Below are 21,305 nucleotides of genomic sequence, written 5' to 3'. Positions count from 1 at the left end.
ATTAGATAATGCACCACTGCATGATACTTTAACATATGGTGATTGATTTTCCTTCATAACATCCTTTAAAAAAACACAAAACAAAAGAGTTTTTATTTGCTTCTATGAAGCAAAGAAAATATAAAACAATATTTCCTAAATGTTCATTCCAAATATATGTAACAGTAATTCTGATATCATAAATAATTTAGGATATAACTTCACTGTTTTTACAGGATGGTTTGACTCTCACATAAACATTAAAATGAAGATGAACGCTTCAAAAAGTCAGTTATCAATATATCAGTCTTAATTAATGCAATGAAGTCAAATTGTATGTTGTTACAGGTGTCCTCAGGTGTAATTTGTAGACTAGCTAAATATGTGCTTCCATTGGAAATACATGCAAATTATGCATGTTTCAAAGTTTCTGATGTCAGCAGTGAGAGTGGAATGAGGTCTCTCTTGCAATGTTGCCTGTGGCAAAAAAGGTAAATAGAAAAAAGAAATTTAGTCATGTTTTAGTGAAATATGCAATATACTGTACAAGTGGTTATTTTTGGCGAGGGTTTTATTTTTGCTGATTTCATGAATCGAGTTGCATCCGTAAAACACCTTGTGAGGTAATAATGTATTGCAAGTGTAGGGCAAAACTAGGTAATCGTGAAAATTACAACTGCAAACATATTTCACTCCAAATTCAACACTACACAAAAAATGCCACTTATACAGTAATGGCTACAGATGCAGTCAGATATAAGGGACTGTTCAATATATACACCAGAGGGGAGAGTGGGAGTTTTCATGGGGAAATATTATTTTGTGAGGGGAAAACAATTAGGGGAGTATCCAAAAAATTGCACTGCCCTGGTAAATATTCAACAGTCTCTAAAAGGATAAATATAGTAATGGGGAGCAATTTGGATCTATTTGTTTGACCATTTCAATTATTTTCAACTAACAAATAGAGCAGTTCGTAAACACAAATAAGCCCCTGGGGAGTTACTTGATCTTGATGTACATGGACAGAGACATATTTATACACAGACAGAAGGAATGATTGTAACCCCCCTTATGGCTAAGGGGCTGTGCAATAATTATGAGCCCCCCCTCCTGGGTGGATAAAATTTTCTAACGGCTCGCCAAAAATTGTGCCCCCCCCCCTTTTGGCTCGCCAAAAATTTCTTGCCCCCCCAATTTTACCCTCCCCAGGGCTCATAATTATTGCACAGCCCCTAAAACAAAGTTAGGTGGATTAAAAAAGATGGAAACTATATTATGTACTTACGCCAGAAAAGGAAACTGGTTCAGTAATGAAGTTGGTACTCCACAGTTGAATTTGAAGCAGCACTTTAGACTTGCATGTAGTGCAACAGATATATTTGGTTTTGGTCAGTATATGATTTGTAGAGATGTAGTTGATATCACTGGTTGCAGATGTTAGGTTGGCATGAAGTTGCACTTGTTCATATAGTCCACCTGAAATGCTGCAGTGTATCTTAAATGTATACTGACATTTATGACTGCGGGATTTGTGAATTCATACAGTTCATCATTCTGATGACAGGTGTGCCATTATGAGCTTGGAGATTTCAAGTGCTTGCATTTTGCACCATATTAGTTGATATTGAACAAATAGGTTTGATATTCTGTTCATATTCTCCATAGGCCTTCCGTCTGTTCACATTCTGTACAGAAATAAAAATTGATAATGTAAAAAAAGTTAGCATATGTCTTATATCAAAATACACTATAGGCATTTTCTGTATTGAAATAAGCTTTATATTCTGTTTGCTTGGTACTAAGCTTTAGAGAAATGTTGTAATTGGCTTTGATGAGACAACATCTCCTTCATAGCTTCCTTCTCATGGAAATGTATTTAAATTAAAAAGAACAACATGAGGAGACCATAGCTACATGTATAGAGGGAGTGATGCAAATTTTGGAAACTCTTTTAACTGTGTCACTATATAGAGCATTAGAAATGGCAGGTGTATGCCTAGTGCTCTATTGCAACAACTTAAAAAAAAAAAAAATGATAACCTCCCCAGTCCTATTACACAGAAGGGATACCGATACACTATTACATTATTGCAATCCCGGGATTGCAATATTCCTTTTATGGCTAAAGTGAGGAGGATAAAAATTAATAAAGAAAAGCAGATACTCACCTTCCCCCAAGAATGTGTTTAGGAAGTGTATAATTCAGTGATATTCTGCTAAACATATTTACTTCCGCCAAATATCATTAAGGTAACAAACTGTAAAATGGGCTTGATATTAAAATTTTGCTGAAGAAACTGTGATTGCTATTTTGATAACAATATTCATGAAGGTAACATATTTCTTGTACTAAGCTTTAAATTCTCATCATCTTTGGAACTGTGCTATGTTAAACTGTTTTCTTGGGTATGGCTCAGGGTTCGCATGATTCTTGAAATTTGCTTGCCAATATAAAAGCTTCAAAACTTTTTTTTAACTTTGGCATTGTTGAATGCTAACAGTGTGCTTGGGTTTAGACTCAGCACTTGGCATTATAATTGTTGCAATTTGCTTGCCACTAATTAAGGTCTAAACTTTTACATTGTGGCATACTTAACAGTGTATCTGGGGTCTGGCTCAACACTCAGCATAACAATTGTTTTGATTTACTTGCCACTAAGTTTAAAACTAACTTTGGGTGGGTTTGGCTCAACACTCAGCATAAACAATTGTCGAAATTTGCTTATTACCTTAATGATATGCTTGGAGATTCAAGTCTGCTATGATGGTTGCAAGCTGATGCATATTTGGTACTCGTGAGAACTTGGCTTGAAAGGCAGATTATGGCTGGTTTGCTCTATGGTCACTTACAGTTTGATATGCTTGGAGATTCAAGTCTGCTATGATGGTTGCAAGCTGATGCATATTTGGTACTTGTAGAACTTGGCTTGAAAGGCAGATTATGGCAGGTTTGCTCTATGGTCACTTACAGTTTGATATGCTTGGAGATTCAAGTCTGCTATGATGGTTGCAAGCTGATGCATATTTGGTACTCGTAGAACTTGGCTTGAAAGGCATATTATGGCTGGTATTCTCTATGGTCACTTACAGTTTCAAGTGATTGTTGATGTGGTTCTCAATTCTTCAATATATCTTTGATCTGGGTAGCAAATTTGATATAAATATAAGTGACAAGTTGGCTATGCGTATAGGTAAAACATAATAAAGGGATCATATGATACACTACATGTGATTTGGTACATTTGGTCTACATTAAAGCCAAAAATTTATCTGCTTTATACATTTATACTGCTTTCTTCTGCTTTGTAAATTTTACATTGTTCACAAAAAGTTAATTTTACGATTTTGGCCTGATGTATAGTCCATATTTCAACGGAATATTTCATGGTAAAACATTCTTTATTATGTTACATTTTCAAGTCGATTTTAATATTTATATCATTTTATTGATAAGATTGTTCATTATTTTCATTTTTTGTGGAGTTCTGATGTTTTTTATTCTCTTTTAATGAAAACTGCCTTTTCTGCTTTTCATCCGAATTCTGCTTTATTTGCAGAAATCTGCAACATTGAAAACTTCAGGCTTTAGTCTACATTAATGTGATGAGTATACAATTTACAATTTAATAGAGAGGGAAACTGGCTCATGGTAGCTGAAATGCGAGGCTAATACCGATGCTTGATATTCTGCAGGGATTGGCTTGATGTAAACATGATCCAAAAGAGTTCCTTTAGCAGTGGTAGGAGTGGTTATTAATTGGTGATATCTCTGCAATGCTTCAATTGGTGGTTTCTTGAGAAGATCGTGATTGAAATCGCCAAGAATAACAACATAATCAACATCTAGCATCTCTATCTGGGTGCACAAGTTGTTCAGCACATTTGAAATCACAGTAATGCTTGTACTAACTGGCTTGTAGACTGTCATGATAACCATAGATGGATTGCCATTGGTTCTTATAGCAAGGATATCACATTCATCTACTTCAAGTGGTAGTGCAGTAAATTGAACACTCTCATGGACATACATTGCAGTACCTCTGCCTCTAGCTTGTTCAGATGGTTTTGTCATGGCAACAAGTTCATATCCTGGTATTTCATAGTTAGTTTTGTCATGAACAGTACTGAGCCATGTTTCTGATAGAGCTATGACATGAGCTTTGCTAATTTCAAAGTCACTTCTGATATCATCAATGTGTTTGGCAAGACTTTGTACATTGTGATGGACAATTATGAAATGCTCTCTCTGATTTGTATGCAAAATCTGGTTAGCAACTGAAAGATCACATGGTAACATCTCGGATACGTACTGGTGAACCTTTTCATTACAGAAGATTCTCTTTGCATTGTAGTTTTTCAGATACAGACCACTGAGATGTGTGACACGACTAATTGCTACATAGGCCATGCATGCTCTGGTTCCTTTCAATGAGACTACTGCTTGATCTGTCGTTTGTCCTTGAACTTTGTGCATTGTTATTGCCCAAGCTAGTTTCAATGGATATTGCTTACGTGTTCTAGTTTGATGTCCAGATTCATCTTGGATTTCAATGCTTTCTTGATGTGGTTTGATGACAACACAGTTAGCATATTCATTTGGTAGTGGACTTTTTTGCCTTGCATTTGCACCACACTTTGCATTATCAAATTGTACATAGATAGCACTTGGTTGATCGTTTGCATCATTAGGTAGGATAGATTTGACTGTGCCAGTGACTCCATTGCAAAGACCATCAGGTACATCTAGATTTGTTGTAAGCATTACTCTAGCTTCATCTGCTAAGCATAGTTGAGATTGCAGCACTGTTTTACCAATTTGTTCAGACTTGTATGGGACTTTTCTGATTTGACTTTGTCCTCCAGTTTGTTTCATATCAAGAGCAAGGATAATGATTTTTTGACTTGGTAGAGATTGTAGCATTGCTTGGTTATGACTGTCAACATCTACATTGGTTGCATAGATATGAAGTGCTTCTTTTGGTGGTATCAGATCTGTTCTGGAACCAACAGTTCGTGATATGAGCTTTTCCTCATCAGAAGGATTCATAGCATCACTTTGTTTTCGTACACGTAAGCGATTGAGTAGCTGAGCAAATTCAAGATCATCTTGCTGGACGCATGATTTGTGTGAGTTCACAAATTTGGAAGTTGTCAGTCCACATATCATTTAACATGTTCAATGGATTCTCATCTGGAACACACAGTGGAGTGCTTGGATTGATCGGTGGGATTTGATAGAAATCTCCAACAGCTAGTACTGGAATATTCCCAAAGAATGAACGGTCTGAAGCTCGCTTTATTTGCTGTAGTCTACCATGAATATATTGCAACTGCTTTTTGCTAACCATTGAGATTTCGTCTATGATTAATAACTGCAGGTGTTTCAACTTTGTACGCATGGTATTGAGTGACTCTTCTCTTAGTGGCTTGTAATCTTTAGTTGCATGTATACTGATATTCAGAGCAGAACAAATTGTTTCTCCTTCAACATTGAAAGCAGCTGTGCCAGTGTGTGCAACAACTAGTACTGTCTTTTCTTGTTGTGTGTCATAAGTTGTCAAAGATTTTCTCTGCATGATATCTGATACATCTTGTTACATGAGATTTGCCTGTGCCAGCTCCACCAGTGAGAAATATTCTGAAAGGTTCTGGATTTTCACCGTTCATTTTTTTCATACACCATTGGTGAACATACTTGAAAAGCTGTAACTGTTTATCATTGAGAGCTCTGATCATTGTTGCAACTTGGTCATCTGAAGGAACTGATCTTATAGTCTCAACTGGTGATCGATACGAGTTTTCATTGCATTTCTTGGATGTATTTGCTTGCAGTTCAGGAATTTCAATTTCATTGAAATCATCGTCAGATTCATTGCTTAACATGATTTTGTCTTCAAGACCATCAAGACGTTCTTGTTCAGCTTGTGGTGCTAATGCAGCCCATGCATCTTCAAGATTACCATTTGCATTTTGCATTTCATTCCATGCAGTATCTATTTTGTCATTGATAGGCTCATACTGTTTCATGTTGTCTTTCACTACCACTTTAACTGATTTCACACCATTCTGTGTTCTGACATAACCAGTATGATAGTACAATGCAAAACTGGCAAAATCTTCTGGTTTGAGCTCAATGTGACGGTGTGGCAGGTACATACGTAAGATGTTCATGTAGTACTTTTCTGGATCTTTTTCAAGCTTTATCTTTGGATAGCGTATGATGGCAGGTTTACCTACACGTTCTTTTGCATTCCCAAGATCTCTACCAAGATATTCAAGATCATAGCTCTGGCTTGTACTTCTTGAACTTTCTTCATCATCAGATTCATCAGTTGTAGCTCTGTTTACAGTTTTGGATGTAAAGCGGAACTTGGATACGAATGTTGCCAAGCACATATCACTGAATTTGGGTATATCTGGTCTGCCATAGTACTTTTCAAGCAAATTTGTCATCCATACTTGATCTGTGGGGTCTTTGTTCTGCATCAAAGATAATGGTAGTGATATTCTCTGACCATCTGGATCTGTCTGTACAAAAACTACATCTCTTGTACAATCTTTCAAGTGCATGCTACATACTCTGTATATACTCTCCATAACACTCAACTCTCGACTGTGCAGATAGACATTTCCAATTTTTCTGAGCTCTGTAACAGCATCACTATTGTCTTGTCTAGCCTCTTTTGTGCATTTCTCAATAGATCACCTACTTGACGTTCACATTTGGTTAAATATGACATGATATATTTGATACAACTATAAGCATCAAGTACAATTTGAATGTCCATATTGCCATTCCATGCTCGGATTAAGTGGGGGTTGTAGTTATTGATCAACACTTCTGCAGGTTTTCTTTTCAGATAGATTGTAGATCGTGATGCGAGTGTTATAAGTGCCATTTCTAGGTCTGCTTGAGAAACATTTGCAGCATCAAAGATTTCAGTAACAGAAGTACTTTCTGATATTTCTGTATCTGGATCAGTTAGAGAATCATGTATTTTCTCGATAACAGTTTTAGCTTCAATTTGTGCATCTGCCTCACCTTGGTCATCAAGTACATGTAATTCATCAGGAATGTTATCATCAGTTTCATCATCATCATCTGAATCATCATATGTATCTAAGTTTCTTGCTATGAAAGTTTGTTTTGAAGGTGGTTTGGGAAAGTTGAAGCGACATGTTTTGCCTGTTTTGCGACACGACTTGGTATGATTCTTGCTATGCATTTGACATGATTTGACAATTTCATGGAGTTCTGGATCATCATCTTCAGATGGTAGTTCACATGTAACATATTTGTCAACAAATTCAACAATGTCACAATCTGATACATCATATACATCAGGAGCATCTTCTACCCAAACTAACATATGAATGTGTGGCCAACCTCTCTGTTGGAATTCTGTGCGATAGAAATAGTCAACAACTTTGCCAATGGGTTCAGCAGGTGATTTAATGACATCTTTGATATACTTTTTCACTCTGTGCTCAAACATTCTAGTTGGGGTTACTGTGTTTGAATATATGTGTTCACAATGTGTTTCCCAGTTCATGTCTTTGTGCTCTTCAGGTGTAAGTGGTGGTTTGCCTTGCTGTTCAAGAATTGCATTATCAATTTCAATCCATCTACGGTCAGCAGCACTAAACGTTAGAAACCATGTTGGAATGCCAATTTGACGAATCATTGCAAATAAATCTTTCAGTGTCGCATCCCAGTATGATGGTGTTCCTCTTATCTGTCTCAGATATCGAAATCCTGAATCTCTCTCAATCATTTGTTTGACTTGTTCTTTGTCTGCAAGCATTTCGGGCGTGATAGGTTTTCCATCCGGAGTTTTGGTATGACCTTGTCTCATGGCAATTGATATCTGGGAAGTTATCATGTTCACTTCGGTTGCATACTGGGCAAAGAAAATGTACTGTGGGTCACTAGCAAAACGACTATCAGAAGAAAAGAGCCTTGCATTGAAATATCTGCTTGGGGATACTTTTATGTTTCTTTGTTCAGTGTTTGTATTCTTGGCATCAGGAAATTGAGCTGGGAATGCTTCTGCTTCTACATTGAGAACATTGACTGGTCTATTGCCTTCTGCAGGTGCAAGACTAAGTATAGAATCATCACAGTGATCTGCAAGATATTGTGCTAAGTCAACTGGCTGCAAGAATGACATGAGTGGGGCAGATGTATTAGTAATATCATCATCATCATCATCATCATCTTGGTTTGTTTCAGGGTTGTCTTCATCTGGAATTTCAGGATTTGGTTCATCATCAGCATGAACTTCATGATCAGATTCAATATCAGAGTTTACTGTATTACATAGTTGTTCATCTTGTTCATCTATGAATTCTGAAATGGTTTCCATATCAGTATCTTGGTATTGGTCTGTGTGTTCACTAGCATTAACAGGATCAGATTTGTTAGCATTACTAGCATGGTTCTCATTATCACAAGGCGTCTGTTTTGAGTTGTCTATGTTTACAGTTTCAACTAGGTCTTGTTCATCTGTCAAATTGGAACTATGAGCTGGCTCTGTTTTAATATCTTCAGGTTCTGATTCAGAACTTTCATCAAGATGTTCATTAGCAACAATAGGATCATTATGAACAGCATCTAGTTGTTCAGTATTTACTTCAATGTCTTTAAAGACTGGATTTGTTTGCTTCAGGACATCAAGAGCACTTCTAATCTTGCTAGGACACACTTGTTTGTACATGACATGACCTTTGTACTTCAATGCACGTTTCAATTTTACTCGAACAATGCTATCATCAGTAGGAAGACGTGGCAATGCTTTTGCTGTACTTTCAACATCTGCTTTTACACACACTACTTGACCATGAATACCTTTCTGACAACCTTTGTATAGAGGAACTAGTTTCATGAAAGGAATGACAGGTGCTATCAAGTGTCTTTCAAGAATGTTCAAATCCGACAGTTCTGGAGGCTGTGGGCATAGTTCTAGCTTATTGGCTTGTGACAATGTTGGTACTTTATGGTCTTTAATGTTGTTATGACAGGTTTTGCAAATCCATGCAATAGTTGGCAAATTATCATAATCTGTGTTTACTGGCATAGCTGCTAAGAGACTGGGCTTACTGTACTTCAACTTCTTGAACTGCACAACTTGGTCTCGGAAGAATAAGCGGTTGCATATAATGCAGTTGTGTATGGGTTTCTCTTCTTGTATTTCTGTCTTGAATTTCGTGATAACTTTATTGATGTCACTTTTAGAAGATTTGCGGGAAGACGTTGCCTGTTGGATTTGTCTAGCTCTTCTTTGAGGATCTTGATAGTTTGCTTTCTTTTGGTTCAAAATCCGTCTTTTGTTTCTCATGTAATTGATACTTCTTTTAATCAGTAGCAAAGCTCTGTGTCTTATATAGTCCAATTTCTTTCTCATCAATATTGACGGTTTGTTTTCATGATATCGTTTGTTTTGTTTCATCAAAAGTTCAGCTCTATTCCTTAGATAGTGGTCTTTCTTTCGGTTTAATACAACATTCCTATTCCTTGCATATTGTTCTGATCTTTGGTGCAATATAACATTCCTTTTCTTTACATAGTGGTCTCTCTTGTGGTCTAATACAACATTCCTATTCTTTACATAGTGGTGTCTCCTGTGATCTAATACACCATTCCTATTCTTCACATAGTGGTCTCTCCTGTGGTCTAATACATCATTCCTGTTCTTTACATAGTGGTGTCTCTTGTGGTCTAATACAACATTCCTATTCTTTACATAGTGGTCTCTCCTGTGGTCTAATACAACATTCCTATTCTTTACATAGTGGTCTCTCCTGTGGTCTAATACAACATTCCTATTTTTCACATAGTGGTCTCTCTTGTGGTCTAATAGAACATTCCTATTCCTTACATGGTAGTCTGATCTTTGCTTCAATATGTTGTGTTTATCCGCAGCATAGGTAGCTTTCTTCTTAGCACATACACTTTCTTTGATTTTAGCATAGTATTTCTTGTTTCTAGCTTGAACTTTTGCTTTGCGACTATCATCTTTGGACCAAAAAGAACACCCTGGCTGATCATTATCATTGCAGCTATCTGATTCATATAAAGTAGATGTGGATTGAGTCTGTGGAATGGTTGACGAATTCTGATTGCTACATGCACTGATCATAGTGTGATTTGATTCATGTTGAGATTCTAAATTTTGACTTACAATTTCATCGGCACTTTGAAATCCACCATCATTCACAAGTTGACATGGTTCTGCAGCAGTCATAGCAGTTGATTGCGGTTCGTGGTCTGTACTTTCCTGTTCATCTCGTCTTTGGCTTGGATTTTGGCATGGATTTTGGCATGGATTTTGGCATATACATGCCTCGCCTGGGATTAGGACCCGTTCGAGACATGTCAGAAGACCCTGTTGCATGAGCAGCAGGTGGAATGAAAGGTGGCAAAAGTAGAAATGCCAGAAGGGATAGAATAGAATAGGCAGGAGAGGAGGAAGAGGAGAGGAGGGAGAAGAGGAAAGGAGAGAAGAGGAGAGAGGCAGAGAGGAAGTGAGGGCAGGAGAGGATGGGTGTGGAGGAGAGGAGAGAAGAGGGGGAGGGGAGAGCAGAGAAGAGAGAAAAGGGAGAGAGCAAAGGAGAGGAGAGGGAAAGGGAGGTGAGAGGAGAAAACAGAAAGAGAGGAGAGAAGAGATGACAGGGCAGAGAAGAAAAAGAAAGGAGAAATGAAGGGAGAGGAGTGGAGGGGAGGGGAAGGGAAGGGAATATAAGTCATGGGTTTAACATCCAAAGAAATGAGAGCAGAGGAGCCGATGGGGAGGACGAGAAGAGAGAAGGATGGGGGAAGAAGAGAAGAGAGAAGGGAAGTGAAGAGGAAGGGGACAGGAATGGAAGGGAAGTTGAGTTTAACATGAAGAGAAAAGGAGAGCAGAGCAGAGTGGAGGGAACAGCAGGATAAATGTGGGATGAGGAGAGGAGAGAAGACAAGACAAGACAAGACGAGAGAGGTGAGGAGAGGAGATGAAAGAGAAAAGAATAGGAGAGGAGAGATAAGGAGAGAGGGGAGGGGAGTGGAGGGGAGAGGAGAGGAGAAGACAGAAAAGAGATGAGAGGATGAGAGGAGAAGGAAAATAGAGAAAGGAAGAGAGGAGGGAGCGGAGGAGAAGTCAAGGGAAACGAAGTTGTGGTTTTAACATCAAGAGGGGATGGAAGCAGAGGATAGAGAGGGGAGAGAAGAGGAGCCCGGAGAGAAGGGGACAGGAGGGGAGGAGAAAAGACAAGGGAAGTCAAGAGGAGAGGGGGTATGAGGGGAAGGGAAGGTAATGGAGATTGGGTTTAAAATCAAGGAGACCAGAGGGAGGTACATGTAACAGCATGACGGAGGTAGAGATGAGAAAGGTAGGACAGGGGAGACAAACGGAATGCAATTAAAAGGAAAGGAAAGGAAAGGAAGTGAATGAAATGGAAGGGAAGGGAAGAAATGGAATGGAAGGGAAGGGAAGGGAATGAAAGGAAAGGGAAGGGAAGCAATGGAAGGGTATGTAAATAAGGGGAATAGAATGGAAGGGAATGGAAGGGGTGGAATGGTATGTAATGGAAGGGATTGCAATACAATTGAATGGAATGGAAAGAGAAGGAAGTGAACGGAAGGGAAGGGAATAGAGGAAGGGAGTAGAAGACAATGGAATGGAAGGGAATAGAAGGTAAGAGAGAGGAACGAAAGAGAATGGAAAGGAAGGGAATGGAAAGGAAGGGAATGGTAAGGAATGGGAGGGAAAAGAAGGGAATGGAAGTGAAATAAAGGGAATGGAGTGGAAGGGAAGGGAGTAGGAGGGAAGGGAAGGGAAGGGAAGGGAAGAGAATGGAAGGGAAGAGAATGGAAGGGAGAGAATGGAATGGAATGGGAGGGAATGGAATGCAAGGGAAGGGAATGGGAGGGAAGGGGATGGGATGGAATGGAATGGAGTGGATAGAAATACAATGCAATGCAATGCAATTGAATAGAAGAGAAGGGAATGGAAGGGAATGGAAATGAGGGGAATGGAAGGGAAAGGAATGGAATGGAAAGGAAAGGAAGGAAATGGAAGGGAAGGGAAGGTAAGGGAATGGAATGGAAGCAATGGAATGAAAGGGAATGGAAAGGAAGGGATGGAATGAAATAGAATAGAATGGAATGGAATGGCAGGTAATGCAATGGAAGGGAACGAATGGAAGGGAATGCAATGGAAGGGAATGCAATGGAAGTGAAGTGAAGGGAAGTGAAAGGAATGGAAGCGAAGTCATGGGTTTAACATCAAGCATGTCATGGAGACAGGATTGGTTATTCAGCATCCAAGGTTGATATGAGTAGTTGTATGTTCCACACCAAGTAGATCACGAAGAGAAGTTTGGTTACAAGCAGATATCCAGGGGTTATCCAGAGGTTGGCATATGAAAGAAATAGAAAAGAAAATTGCACATAATTAGTATCAAATTACAATTTGCTGAATAGTCAAGTTAGTTTGATTTATTTTGCCTTTCAAAAGAACCCACAAATCTCAGTAGCATATCAAGGGGGGGGGGGTGTACCACCCATATATGCAAAGCATAGCTGGACATTATTATAGATAGGGGCAAGGACTACAACTACTGCACTGAAAATTCAGCAACTCAAGGAAAGTAGTTATTGATCAAATATTGGTTTTCCCTCATTTTTGACTGTAACTCCACAACTGTTGTCGGTGTTGAAATAAAATTTCAAGTGCAGTAGTTGTAGTCCTTGTCCCTATAATATACACATCTTACTTCTTACCATTGCGCTATAATTTGTGAGAGAAATGCAAAAATAGGCACAACATTGGGCAGGGGTTTAGTACCCCCTTAATCCTGAAATGATAAAAATTTGATTGGTTTCATTTTTTTTCTGTGAACCCTGTGGTTCACATGAAGGATGGAAGGTCACAGTGGGGCCAAAACTTAAAATTAGTCGCCCCATGTTGTAATGTATCTCAAGTTGTTCTTCTCATTACAGGGAATAAAAAAGTCAATTGTCATTTTTTTCTACGGTGCTTAGTTCTGGAGTTATAAGGTTGGACATTCCATAATGTGTTTCATGATATTTGTTTTTCTTCTGTATTATTATCTCAATTTGTTCACATCTTTTTAGCAGACAAAATGTAATGCGAGAAACCGTAATGCTTGAGTAAATAGACTTTTCCTCACTATCTATACATGTAAAGCTGCTCCATATTTTCTATCACCCTAATTTATACAGTATATACCTGTTACACAAACTCAACTGGATATACCACTTTCTGCTTGATGAAACTTTTGAATTGAAATTATGCCCATTTTAAGTCATTTGAGCGTAATGTCAGTAATCCATTTTCTCATCAGTGTCATGCTCAAAGTAGAGAACATTCAGTTCAAGGTGAAAGCCTTGAATGTTGGGTTTGTTACCACAAAAAATGAAACAGCAAGGCTAACTAATAAAAAACCCACAGTACTCCGGATATCAGAGGACGCGAAAAGGTGTAATGTGAGTAACCATGGAATCGCCCATTTCTATTTTTTGTTAGATGGGAATGGGTAATTTCTCTTCCTTTATGGCAATGATACTTGGTAATTGACATACCCTGTAGAGCAGTCACTGCCAGCCAAATTAGAAACAGTGGTAGACTGTATGATGTTTGAGACAGCTAATAGAGTAGCGGCTTATTTGATGCAGCTTGTTATTCCAAGTAATATGATACCAATTTTATTGAAATCGGCCAGTTGAGAAAGTGCCAGCCAAATAACGACATACAAGGGGGAGGCCGATTCTGACCTTTATTTTCTAGTTTTAAGGTATTTTGTCAAGTCACATCATGGTCACATTTAGGATTCCATGTTACTCACATTACTGTTTAAGCACCTCCACAGTTTGTAAATTTTGCCTTATTTTCTATACTGGAAGGTTTGACAAACTTCAATTGCAAACTGCAATTGACCAAAATAGGCATAACTCGCGCAACATTTTTACAACAAAATTGACACCCGAAGTTAAGCCCTGTATTTTCTGTACTGTCAGCTTTTTTTCTTGACAAATGTGTTTCCATTTATAATTTGTACCCTAATATCAATAGTTATATAGAGAAAAAAAATCTTGTTTTATACAAGTTTGGTGTTTGAAAATGAATCCCAAAGTGAGGAAATTTTACCAAAATGAAAACCCAAATTTTGAAAAAAATATTTTTCTTCAATTAATATATGTAGAAAATGTCAATCCAAGACTCAAATGAAAGATAATTTTATCATTTTGATGCCAAACTTGTATTTGCAATGTTCTTGCTGATTTCAGTTTTTGGCTGTGAACACAATCTCATGGAATTGCCCAAATGCCTTTTTGTATCTACTTACATAGTTTTAGGTCTAGGAAGGCCATTTACATACTTATTCTCTTATAATATTAATCAAGTTTTCATATTGTGCAAATGACCACAAAACTGAACGATGAGCCCTAAGCCCATTGTTTAAGTGACTTACCTGCTGCTTCTTGGCCTTCTCCTCCTCATACCTCCTCTTTCTCGCTTCTTTCTTCTTCTGCTCTTTAGATGGCATTCTATATCAACAAATTATTTAAAGAAATTACAATTTTGCATTTCAATTTTATTTAATACAGAATTAAAAACAATTTTTACCCTCTTTACCCTGGGGGGGGGGTCTTCAAATAAATTTATATGGGGATGTGCCCCGTAGACTTTAGGATACTGACTTTCTCTATACCAACTTTTTCCTGTTTTTGCTACCCATCAGTATACCAATTTTTCACAAAAAAACACACAAAAAGCACCCAAATGTGCCCTCATTGGGCTCTATTAGGGGCACATTTGCCTAAATGCGCCCAATCGGGCACATTGGTCTCCACTAAAAACCCACCCATCGATACACCAAAATCGCTGAAAAGGTAACACTAGCTAGGGCTCTTTATCAAGTTTCATATACCGGTATATCACAAATGTGAACATCCATATCAAATTAATGCACTTGCCAGCTGCTACAGGTGTCTCATTTTACATCAAGTTTGCAAACTATATAGTAAGATATTAAGGCAATTCTTTTGCCATACATGAGCGTTCCGTAGAAATTGACTTGTCTGATTTCATGAAGGACTTACTGGTCTTTGTAAATCTGTAACTGGATGTGTGATATGGGTAATTAAGATTTCAAGGTTTTAAAAAGAAAATTAACAAAAGATCTATTGCGGAATTTTTTACCAAAGATACAGTTGGATCATCAAAATATTGACAGAATATTTAAAGCCATATTATAACATTTCCTTACAAAATAGATTAGTATTTCTCATATCCCTGATTTTTCTTTGCCATAAAATGTTAGCGTTTATTATCAGATATGCCCCCCCCTTTAATTTTAAGCCGACCAACTGAGGTTAAAGCAGAGAAAATTGGAATTTACTACCAGCACTGATGTTGCCAATGCGTATTATTCCGTCGGTTGTCTTACGGTACTATCCTTTGATGTGTATATCCGTCCTGCCCACCACTGTACGAACTTGATTTTTGCAGGTTAATATGTTAGTTTAATAAAGTACAAAATAACCATGTAAAAAGAGAATTTTGAAACATATTCAGGGTGTCCTCCTCAGCAAATGTTATAATATGGCTTTAATATGTGTTGCAAAAAATGTCAACGCTTATCTACCAAGAAGCAATAACTTGGAACTCTAGCTTAATTTGAATGTGTACCTATTGTGTGCAGATAAGGTTGGTTATTCAGCACCATGAGTAGTTGTATGTTCCACACAAAGTAGATCACAAAGAGAAGTTTGGTTACAAGCAGATATCCAGGGGTTATCCATAGGTTGGCATATGAAAGAAATAGAAAAGAGAATTGCACTCAATTAGTATGAAATTACAATTCAAATGATTATTTACCAACATTTTGCTGTTTTTGTTGCCCATCTATCAGTATTCACAAACAATTTTTCCCCCAAACACCCAAAAAGCACCCAAATTTGCCCTATTTGGGCTGTTAGGGGCACATTTGCTCAAATACGCCCAATTGGGCACATTGGTTTCCACTAAAACCCACCCATCGATACCAAATCAATCGCTGAAAAGGTCCAGGATCTTTTCCTGTGGGGGCACAGAGGGCCTTTCAAAGTTAATGCGGAGGGCTTAAGGCTAAAATCGCCCAAAAACGGCTGATTTTACATGATTTTCAATTTCAACACAATTAGTATCAAATTACAATTCAAATTTACCAACATTTTGCTGTTTTTGCTGCCCATCTATCAGTATTCACAAACAATTCCCCCCCCCCAAACACCCAAAAAGCACCCAAATTTGCCCTGGGCTCTGTTAGGGGCACATTTGCTCAAATATGCCCAATTGGGCACATTGGTCTCCACTAAAAACCAACCCATTGATACCAAAATCGCTGAAAAGGTCCAGGATCTTTTCCTGTGGGGGCACATAGGGCCTTTCAGAGTTAATGCGGAGGGCTTAAGGCTAAAATCGCCAAAAAACGGCTGATTTTACATGATTTTCAACACAGAGCGGGGCTGAACCCAAAACACAACTCCCCGGACACACCACCGGTATATCACAAATATCAAGTCGGCAAACTATATACCTGGGCTATACAGATACATGTATTTTACCATACATGTGCGTTACATAAATTGACTTGCCTGATTTCATGAAGGATTACTGGTCTTTTGGAAAATATTCCTTTCTACACAATATCTATTGCGGAATTTTTTAACCAAGATACAGTTGGATCATCAAAATAATAGCAGAATATTTAATGTGTTTCCAAAAAATGTCAATGCTTATCTACCCAGAAACGATAAAGTGGAAGTCTAGCTTAATTTGAATGTTTACCTATTTTGTACAGATTAGAAGCTATAGACTTCTCCAGTAATACATAAATAAAGGTTTTTCATTATAAAAAAAAAGGGGGGGTGGCGGGTACTTTTTCAACTCCCTCTCACCCAATGACCCCTTTTTTGTGTACCTGTCACCAAGAGACCCCCTTTTTCAAAACTTTTGGGGAAATTTCTGATAATCTCTCACTGAATGACCCCATTTTTTTATATTATTTTTCTTTAAATTTTATATTTTGACCCAGAATTTTTCCAGTCTCACTGAATGACTCCTTTTCACCAAGACTATTAGGCAGTGGCATGACCAACAGCAAGACTGCAAAACATTACCAAATCCCCTTATTTTTTTGTGACTACTCACCACCCGCGTCGTGTGAAAATACCCGTTACTATATAGATATACTATTTGAGAAGCAAACTTAAATTCTGGGGTCACTTGCACAGAACATTCTACAACTTGAGAAGTTATGAGAACAGCGTGCTATGTTCAAAATTTGTACAACTTGTACAAATTTGCAACTTGGTATATTGGTGATCATACTTTCTACACCATAATTTATGACCCTCCATCCAGAAATGTCATGTTACCCACTGCAGATTGAGTAGGAGTGCGATGAAAGAACCGTAGAACTCATGTGAATAATTTGAGCTGGGTACATGTGATATGAACAACATTCAAAGAAATGGTTGTTTGAAATGACTGACTTTGAAACAATTATTGTTCAAATTAATGCTAAAAAGAAAAGGGCAAATGTTATAAATAGTAAGTGGCTTAATGGAAATAATTCATGCATATAAGAAGTTAAAAATGAGTAGGGACATATGTACATTCTACTTACTGAGTTTCAATACTTACCATGAAGGCTGAAAAGAAAAAAGTAACTCACACAGTCACTCATGTTTTATTTTATTTTATTATTTCTTTTTGATAAGTATTTGTTATTGAGCCATCTTATTTACTAGGTGCTCACAAATTTAAATTGAATAGGAGCGGTGCATTATTTCTCATCTAAAGAGGAGCAAAAATATTTATATTTGATATCTTTTAATTTTCAATCCAAATTGTAGGAATATTCGGATGTTTAAATTTAAAAAGATTCACACAGCTTCACCAATATACTTTCCTGGCTACTTTCCTCCTGGTGACTCCTGATGTTGAAGTGTGCTATAGTGCGTTGTATGTATTTTGATACAAGGTCATTTTGCATGGTAGTTTTTGAAATTTAAACCATTTTGAACAGTAGTGGACTAACAAGACTGAAAGATACCCCTGGCCCTAAGCAGGATTTTATATGAAAGTACCACCTTTACAGGTGATAAAATAAACCCTTCCAGTACATGTTTTTGTTTATGATTTTCAGGGAATCCCCTGAAACAGTCTAGCAGAGGAAACACACTTTGCGAAATAGTGGGATCATTAAAATGACCCTAGGCACAATCCTGCAGCGTATTGGAATTTTATTTCTTTCCCATATTGATTGATTTTAAACAATTGATTCGAACCAACGTCCTTGATCCTACTGTAATGTATGTGGTAATGTGTTCAGAAGTTTTTGGATCTTGACAGGTGGCAAATGGCATGATAGATAGAGCCGGCAACTTGTGAAACCGCCCGGCCGTATGGTATTTTCCATATACTCGGTTAGTTTTGTGAAAAATTGGTATATTTATGGGTCTACTTCCAAAATCTCAGCGGCACGTCCCTACCAAAACCAAACTTGAGTACCCCCCCCTCGGGGTGGCATCATAGGGGCACAGGGTGGTGGGGGCATGGGGTGGTGGGGGCACGTGTCCCCTCCATCGATCTGAAAATATAGAAAATCCCAGGCATAGGAAAATTACCGAAAAATTGTCTGTACGTACCTCAATCAGACCCCGTGCCCCCAATAATGGTCGGTGCCCTGACCACCCAACAGGGTTCAGTTTTTGATAAAAAAGACATATATTTTTATATCACTTTTTAGTATTTGCCGGTAAAACCCGCTTTTGTCCAGCCGAAAAAGCCACGGTTCAAACCATTTTTTCCACCTGCAGCAAAAACCTGCAAACCCTGGCTGCCCCCCAATATGACCAGATTATTCTACACCACTGATTTATATAAAAAATATACCGTATATACAATCTGATCAGAGTATATCCGCGTGTGATCCTACATGCATGTACTATGTAGGTATGCATTGCCAAGCAAACCTTTAACACATTTGCTAGTCAGCCAAATTTGCCTAGAACACAATACATATTACATGACATTACGTAAATATGTTGTCTATACTTCACTTGACCCAAATATATGATTTTTATGGTGATGAGACACTCGCACATGGAATTTTTTAGAGGGATTTTGATAGCAGTTCCACATACATGTAGAAAAGCTGCTATCATCAAGAGACTAAGATCTAGAAACACCCCCGTAATGCTGTTTTGTTTTAGCGCTGAATCTTTTGATGAAAGTCAATCTTTGACAAGATGTAAGGGGCTGGCATTTTCTTCGGAAGGGGGGTCCCAAAAATACAGGGGGGTCATAGAATTTTCAGACCAAAAATAGGGGGGTTATAATTTTTTAACACCCAAAATAGGGGGTTATAGAATTATTAAGGGCTGGTGACTCAAAATTTTCATGCGCCATACATGCATTTTTAACTTCATGAATCGAAATGTGCATACAATCTATGCAAAATTTCTACACGCTCCGCGCGCCTTCTTTACACTTACAATAAAAATTTTAACACATTCCACACACTTTCTTCACTTATAAGTTTTGACGCGCTCCGCGCCTTAGTTCCAGCCATGAATAATTTTTCTTGAGTGTGCTTAGTTGGAAGGGGGGGTCATAAAATTTTTCGACCCGCGATAGGGGGGGTCGTTAAAAAAATTTGCCCGCGATAGGGGGGTCATAAAAAATTGACTCGGTCACCGACATATTTGGGACCCCCCCTTCGAAGAAAATGCCAGCCCCTAACTTTGCTACGCCCACGGAAAGTGCTATGCATGTATGACAAAAAGGTTTTCAGTTTAGGCTTTCTTCACTGTCAGGGCTTTAAATTTGATATATAAAATTAGGCAGTTTGATGGCAAATTTGAATTCACCTGGAATAATGATACCTATACTATGTCTACGCATGTACGATGTAAACCCAGTCGAATGTGTGACTGTTGTATACTAAAATGCAGAAAACCTTTTACGAGCGCCGACTACCATGATGTTGCAAATTGGCGCTAACAACGCGACGGCGCACAGTTCATTCATAAATTTCCACTCGGCAACAACAGATCGCCTCAGCAGCCAATCAGAGACAAGTGCGTGCAACGCAGTAAATACGCGATGTATCCTTACAATACGCGCTCGTCTAAGGTTTTCTGCATTTTAGTATAGGAACCCATGGATTCGATTACTATCTAGTACCGCGCCGTACAAATTACAATACGTGATTGACACTGTATGGACATGTACGGCCACGTCCATGCATGACATCTGACTATGCACGGTGGCAAGTAAAAACGTACATTTTAATGCATTTAACAATGTTCAAGCTACATTACACTTATCCAATATCATCCACAATACGTCGAAATGTTTTCAAATATAACATCATCATTTGATTCACCAAAATTCAGTAATATTCACTAAAATAAAATGACGAAATAAAGTACGCTACACTCACCTGATAGATAGTGTGTTGATTTGACCAGTCCCACCTCAACTCGGCCCCCAGTCAATTCGGTCCCACGCCATTCCGTACCATACCAATTTGGCCCCAAACCAAGCCATGCCAAGCTCACGCAGACACGCACTAAAGTAATATTCAGATTTCCTTTTACAAATTAAGCGTACTGCTAGCCGTCCAGCGCGTATTATTTTGCACAAGGTCCAATGCACGCGCTTGACATCGCGCGCGTATACGCGATGGTTATGCTGTCAAAGGAAATCTGAAAATTACTTTATCAACAGTTTTGTGATCGGAGTGGCGCTGGTGCCTCTCTTAAAGCCATATTAAACCACTGATATTCTGAGGAGAACACCCTCAAAAAATTTTTTTAATTCTGGTTTTTACCGGATATCGTACACGATTGTAAAGGGGCTGTGCAATAATTATGAGCCCTGGTGGAGGGTAAAATTTGGGAGGGGGGGGCAAGAAATTTTTGAAAGGGGCAAGTTGTGACATGTGTAAACATTACAAATATGCCAAAAAATCAGGTTTGAAAAAATTAACCAAATTCATATTATAAGATCGTACATTATGACTTTAATCAATTAAAACACCCATACCCAAAGTGACACCCAGGCGCGGATTCAGGCGGGGCGGCGCCCCCTCCTCCACCCTACCCCACCCCCCCCCCCCCAAAAAAGAGGAAAGGAGAGAACAGAAGAGAAGAGCAGAGAAATAGGAAACAAGGAGAAAAAAAAGAAGAGAAAAGGGAAAAAAAGAGAAGGCGAAAAGTTAAAAGTCGGGTCAATAGGCCTGTGATCATTTTAGGCATTGCTTGA

At 38.2% G+C, this 21,305-nt stretch overlaps 1 long non-coding RNA gene across 1 annotated transcript; it reads right to left on the bottom strand.

The window, feature by feature from the left end:
- Positions 1-1,277: 1,277 nt before the first annotated feature.
- Positions 1,278-10,329, bottom strand: LOC140136502 (uncharacterized). Its single transcript, XR_011856669.1, has 3 exons — positions 10,164-10,329; positions 2,712-3,121; positions 1,278-1,667 (listed from the first exon to the last, which is right to left on the bottom strand). It is a non-coding gene; the product is annotated as an uncharacterized lncRNA (long non-coding RNA).
- Between the last annotated feature and the right edge of the window lie 10,976 nt (positions 10,330-21,305).

This window comes from Amphiura filiformis, chromosome 16 (assembly GCF_039555335.1).
Source record: "Amphiura filiformis chromosome 16, Afil_fr2py, whole genome shotgun sequence".
In the NCBI taxonomy this organism is placed as follows: domain Eukaryota; kingdom Metazoa; phylum Echinodermata; class Ophiuroidea; order Amphilepidida; family Amphiuridae; genus Amphiura; species Amphiura filiformis.
Note: the sequence above shows the minus strand (reverse complement) of the source record. Positions and strands in the feature narration are given on the sequence as shown.